Genomic DNA, 6000 nt, shown 5'->3' on the forward strand with positions numbered 1-6000 from the left:
GCACAGGATGACTTGTTCCTCTTGGTTTAAGTTGGGTGAGGCCAAGGGTTCCTTCCGGATTCACACCCTTCCTCGTCTGTGCATTATCCCGGAGGCTCAGCCCAGTGATCTAAGTTCAACCCTTCAAGACATGATACCAGGACTCCCTTCTTCCCTGGGTCAGCTGTGGTGGGATTCTGGCCACAAAGGAGGCCTCGCCTTGAGTTTTGGGTCTTTGAGTGCAAAGAGGACTGCATGCTTCGTGTGAAGCTCAGGCTAGGAGCTGACACACAAGGGAAGACTGTCCATCCCTGGACATCCTGCAGGATTTTGTCCATAAGATGAAGGGTGTGGGGAAGCAGGCTGCTGCTTTCCAGGGCACCCCTGAACTATTGCCAAGTGATGGAGGGTGTGTTGGGGTTTGCCTCCATTTATGAGAGTCTTTCCTATGCTTAGCAGCGGGAAGAAAAAACAGATTCCTCAGGAAAGTTCACTCTCTGTCTTCAGGATAATTTATGTGTTGATTGGGATAATTATTTGTTCAACAAAATTTCTCTAAGCTCTTCTCAACATTTCTGTCATGGCTTACACTGTGGAAATGTAAATATGTAAAAGCATACAGATGAGGTTATGTAAATCCATTCAATGCAGTGTTTATTATGTAGTCAGTACTGCCCCAGTGTGATGAGAGATGAAGACATTTTAGTTCACTCTGCAGAGCAAGAACAACTCTTGGAAGGCCTCTGGTTGGTAAGAGCTATCCAAAGTATTAATCAGTCCTTTGAGTCTTGGGAAAGAGCTTCACTGTCTTGATAGAAATAACTTTCTCTCGCTTGCCTAACAGAATTCTTAGATTGCTGACTTGGCGAAGCATGATGGTTCCCATTCCTTTCAGGTCATTATTTATAATAACTCTGTGCTAGCTTTCCAGCACATCTTGCCTAATGGTTCTTCAAATCAACAACCCAAGCTCCTGGGGAGACAGGGTTGGTCTGTTGGGTGTTGGAGGCAAAGCTTTGATGGGGGCTTCCCTTTGCTCTTTTTCTCTTCAGTTGATGGGTAGACAGGCTGGAGACACCATGCCTGGCTTGGGAATAGAAACATGTACGCTTGGTTGCTCATGATACAGCTTTGGTAGAAAAAGGAATTAGGAAATAAACCAATATAGAGGAAATGCTGTTTTTCTTGCATTTTCATTTATCTTGAAATATGCAGTTACTTCAAAAGAAATATATGCTTCCTATCAACGTAGTAAACATTGCACAAACATTTTTGCTAATCTTCTCTGTATTGTTACAATTTTAGTATATGTGCTGCCGAAGCGAGCACTGCACAAATATTTAATAAGATGAAATTGCCCTAGCATTTGCACAGTAAGGATTTAACCATTGAGTCATTGCACTGGTGCCCCTTCTCCTATACTTTTTAAACATGTTTTTTTTTCTTCCATCATTTTTTTACTTATTTTAAAGGCAAAGGGTCAGTGAGAGACAGAGATTTTCCATCCACTGATTTGATCCCCAAATGTATGCGATAGCCAGCGATGGGTCAGGAGGCTAGAACACTTATCTGAGTGTCCCATGTCAGTAGGACCTCTCACTTGCTACTCCCATTATGTGTGTTAACAGGAAGCTGAGTCAGAAGTTGAGCCAGGACCCAAAGCCAAGCACTCTGCTATGGAATGTGGATGACCCAAGGCCTTGCTCTCCTAACCACTGTGTCGAAGCCAGCCTCGTATCTTTTCTCTCTTCTCCATCTTCTTCTTAAAAAAGAAATTTCTGTATCTTTTATTATTTCTTTTTATTGGAAAAGCAGATTTACAGAGAGAAGGAGAGAAAGAGAGAGAAAGCTCTTCTATTTGTTGGTTCACTCCCCAAGTGGCTGCAATGGCCAAAGCTAAGCTGATCAAAAGCCAGGAGCTGGGAGTTTCTTCCATGTCTTCCATGTGGGTGCAGGGTCCCAAGGCTTTGGGCCATCCTTGACTGTGTTCCCAGGCCAAAATCAGGGAATTAGATGGGAAACGGAACAGCCAGGACATGAGCTGGCGCCCACATAGGATCCTGGTGCATGCAAGGATAGGATTTGTCATATCCGGTTCGAAATTTCTTTGTCTCTGAACAAGATACAGGTACAGATCTCTAAAGGAGAGGTTTCTGTATCTTTAAATAGTGTTTTTGTTGGAATGAAGATGATTAACTTTTAAACTTTATAAGATTACCAACAAATATTTTGCTGATAGATGCATTAGGAATTGTTCTGTCAGATGAAGTTTAAGCTATACTTTTCTAGACACTCAAATATTGATCTTTAATCTTTGGCAATCGTGTTTCAATTTTAATTATTTCTTCTGTTTTTCACAAGTTTATTGGCTTATGATCTTTCTTGTGAGTTGTCTATTCATATATCTTTTTTGCTGTTGTCTTTTAAAAGCTGATTTTAATATATTAACATGCTAATAGATTAATATAAACTAGGGCTGTTGTAGTGCTGTATTTTCTGTGTATTGCCTGTGCTTTTCCCATAGTGGCCTATTTTTTTCAGTTTGCTTGTGCTGTATTTTCTCATGTGTAACTTTGACTTTTCTCGTGATCAACTATAACCATAATTTTTTCTGTACTTCATTTCATGTTAAGAAATCCTGGCATTTTAAATTTATGATCTTTGTCATTGTATCCTTTAGTTTCTTTGAAAATTTACTTTTAAAAAAGTTTTTCATCCTTCCAGAACTTATTTTGTAACAGGATATGAGGCATAAATTCAATTTAATTAGTTTCCAAATCGCTATCCTTTTCCAAATGGCTGGTCAACGCACCACCTGCTTCATTGGACAGTCCGCCCAGCCCCCACCCACATGCTGATTGGCAAACACTGCGTAGTTTCCACATAGTTGACCCCAGTTTGTCTTATTGATTCAGGCTATTTCTGTGCTGATGTTGAATGTTTTTATTACTGTTGCTGTAGTATGTCTTACTATTTAAGAAGTCATTCACTTTCCTTTGCTAAACTACAGATACAACTTTAAAAAACAGTGAGGTGTTTGTTTTTATAGTGCTGGATAAAGAGAAGCAGTACCTTTAAACCAGTGAATCTTTCTCTGTCTGAAAAAACTTTTAGATCCTGTGGTACAGTTTTATATTCTTTTTATGGGGATTCAGCTTTTCTGGAATGTTTTGTAGTTTTTCCTCCAATTAAAAATTCATTTACCACTTTGTTTTTTTTTTTTTCAATAGTTGAGACCTCATTTATTTATTTATTTATTTTCTATTCATTTATTCATTAATTACATTGTATTACATGACACAATTTCATAGGTACTGGGATTCTCCCCCCTTCACCCCAAACCCCTCCCCCATGGTGAGTTCCTTCACCTTGATGCATAACCACAGCTCAAGTTCTGTTGAGATACCCTAATTAAAAGCTCACACCATACAGTACCACTTTCTTTTTTTAAGAAAATAGATGGTTACTAATTTTTCTGTTCAATTTTGGATACAGCTAACTGTTGAATACCTTGTTTCTTTTAGTATTTTCTCAGTGACCTTTGGTTTTTAATATAGTTGTATAGTCTATAAACAATGCCATTGCCTTTGTGTTTGACTTCTAGGTCTGTTGTTATGACTGTTATTCAACTTTCAGGAATTTTCCATTACTAACAAGGCTATTGTGAGTGTGTCTTGGCAAGGGCTCTGTGTATCACTTGCTATTTTACAGTAGATTTTCTTCACTTGTGTGTTCTTCGCTTTCAGTCATCTCTTAGTTGACTCTATTAGGAGTTGATGTGAATTTCTGTTTAAGGAGAGCTTTTAAATGATGTTATTCCTGAGGTTTTGCAAAAGTGGGTGTTTCTTCCTGCTGTTTTGATGACCCCCTGAGTGGATATCTGGTTGTCAAGCCCCTTCTCCTTCCCTCCTTCCCTCAGTGCCCTGTAGGTGTGCTTCCTTGGCATTCAGTGTTGCTGAAGTGAAATGGGCAAACTATGCTATGTTAAAACCCAGACGTATAGCAGACCTGGTGCTTCTCAGGTCTTTGAAGCTCAATAATATGAGTATTCTTAGGAGATGTTGTAATTTTTCTTTTTGGAGCACAGTAAACCCTTTTATTACTTTTTTCATTAGAGAACAGTTTTTTCAAGTATACATTACTTGAACAGTTTAATATCTCTGTAAATATATCAATGCTTAATGTACGTTGTGCATAAATATTAACTTAAATAAACCAAAGACTGAATTATGTTCAACATGATAAAAAAATTCAGGAAGAAAACATATGAGACATTGGGATAAGTGAAGAAAAATAATTCATATAAGATCATAAACTGGATAGAATCAAGATGACAGAATAGGGTAAGGACACATTTAAACAGAAGGAGAATCATTGGCCAGGGTGAAACAGAGGGCATACCCAGAAGATGGAAGAAGACAGGCTGAAGGCAGAGGGGCACCTGGAGATGGCAAACATGGGAAAGCAGCAGACGCAACTATGTAGTGTTGCCATGACCGGATGCCCCAGTGGCAGTCAGCAAGTGGTAAACTGAGCTCCACTGATGGCCAGAGCTACATCAGCAGCCAGGTGGGAAGGGGAGTTCACCTGGACCTCAGGAGGTGAACCCAAGCAAAGAACTGCTGGTCCTACTGGTTTGTGTGATTTGACCAGGAGCAGAGAAAGGGCAGTGTGCCCCAAACAGGTGGTGCAGGAACAGGGTGGATTTCACAGCCCAAATCCCCACCAGAGCTGTATTGGGTGCCATTTTGTTTATGGTGGCAAAGGCTTTGGATAGGACTATGCATGCATTGAGCTTGGAGCAAACTCATTTCTAGCTCAGCGCATTGTGCCAATGTGGCATCCTGTAGGTTCTACCCAAATAGGTCCAGGTAAATCCCAGATCTAGCAGCCAGCAGATCCAGAACTCCACCAGTGGCACATCAGGCACCATTTTGTACAGTGTGGCAAAGGCTTTGGAAACTGGTGGGACAGCAGTGAGCTGTGCATACACTGAGCTGGGAGTGAGCTTACTTCAATCTCAATGTATTGCACTATTCCGACAGGGAAAATAATACTGACTTCAGCATCCTATGGATCAACATAGGTCCGAGTGGCCCCCAGACCTAACAGCTAACAGGTTCCAGCAAGATCAGCACCACCAACACCCTAGCTATATAGGATACCTGGTGTCTCCCTAATTCTGGGAACTGCTCAAACCGGAAGTGGGAGAAAGGTTATGCAGACAACAGTGCAGCCTCAGCACGGTATCAGGGGAGGTGGAGAGTGGTGAGCCAGGAGTCCGAGGTGGAAACCTAATGTAAGAGCTTGAACCTAAAACTCACTGGAGAGAGTGGTACAGTAGACCTGTGGGTGACACAGCTTAGAAACCTGCCCTAAGGAGAGAAGAATCTGCTAACCAGAAGAACAATGACCAAGAGCAAAAGAAGAGACAAAAGCACAATGAATATTACTGCAGACTCTCCTGCAAAGGAGCAAAAAGCCTTTGCCAACGTCAAAGTTAACTGAGGAAGACATCAAGAAAATGGGGGATAAAGAATCCGAAACTTTGCTATAAAGCTTCTTATCAAAAGTGAGAAGCACATACAGGAGTTCAAGGAATCACACAGGAAATAACAACCCAGAAACAAAATCAAGCAGAATTATTGGAAATGAAGGATGCAGTAGAGCAAACTAAAAGTTCAGTGGAAAGTCTCAATAATAGAATGAAAGAGGCAGAAGAAAGATCTCAGAATTGGAAGATAATTCCTGTCATGATGGCGAAACAAAAAGCTGAAAGAGGAGCTGTGTCAAACTAAGAAAGGTATCCAAGAATTAAGGGACACTATTAAAAGGCCAAATACAGGAATTATGGAAGGGCCCAGCATGATAACCTAGTGGCTAAAAGTCCTCATCTTGCATGTGCCAGGATCCCATATGGATGCCACTTTTAATCTCGGCAGCCCTGCTTCCCATCCATCTCCCTGCTTGTGGCCTGGGAAAGCAGTCGAGGATGGCCTAAAAGCCTTGGGACCCTGTACC

At 41.0% G+C, this 6000-nt stretch overlaps 1 non-coding gene across 1 annotated transcript; it reads right to left on the reverse strand.

Annotated features, from left to right (window-relative positions):
• Positions 1-1201: 1201 nt before the first annotated feature.
• On the reverse strand, positions 1202-1308 carry LOC118760125 (U6 spliceosomal RNA). Its single transcript, XR_004996594.2, has one exon. It is a non-coding gene; the product is annotated as a U6 spliceosomal RNA (small nuclear RNA).
• Between the last annotated feature and the right edge of the window lie 4692 nt (positions 1309-6000).

Source organism: Ochotona princeps, chromosome 19, assembly GCF_030435755.1.
Source record: "Ochotona princeps isolate mOchPri1 chromosome 19, mOchPri1.hap1, whole genome shotgun sequence".
NCBI classification, from domain to species: domain Eukaryota; kingdom Metazoa; phylum Chordata; class Mammalia; order Lagomorpha; family Ochotonidae; genus Ochotona; species Ochotona princeps.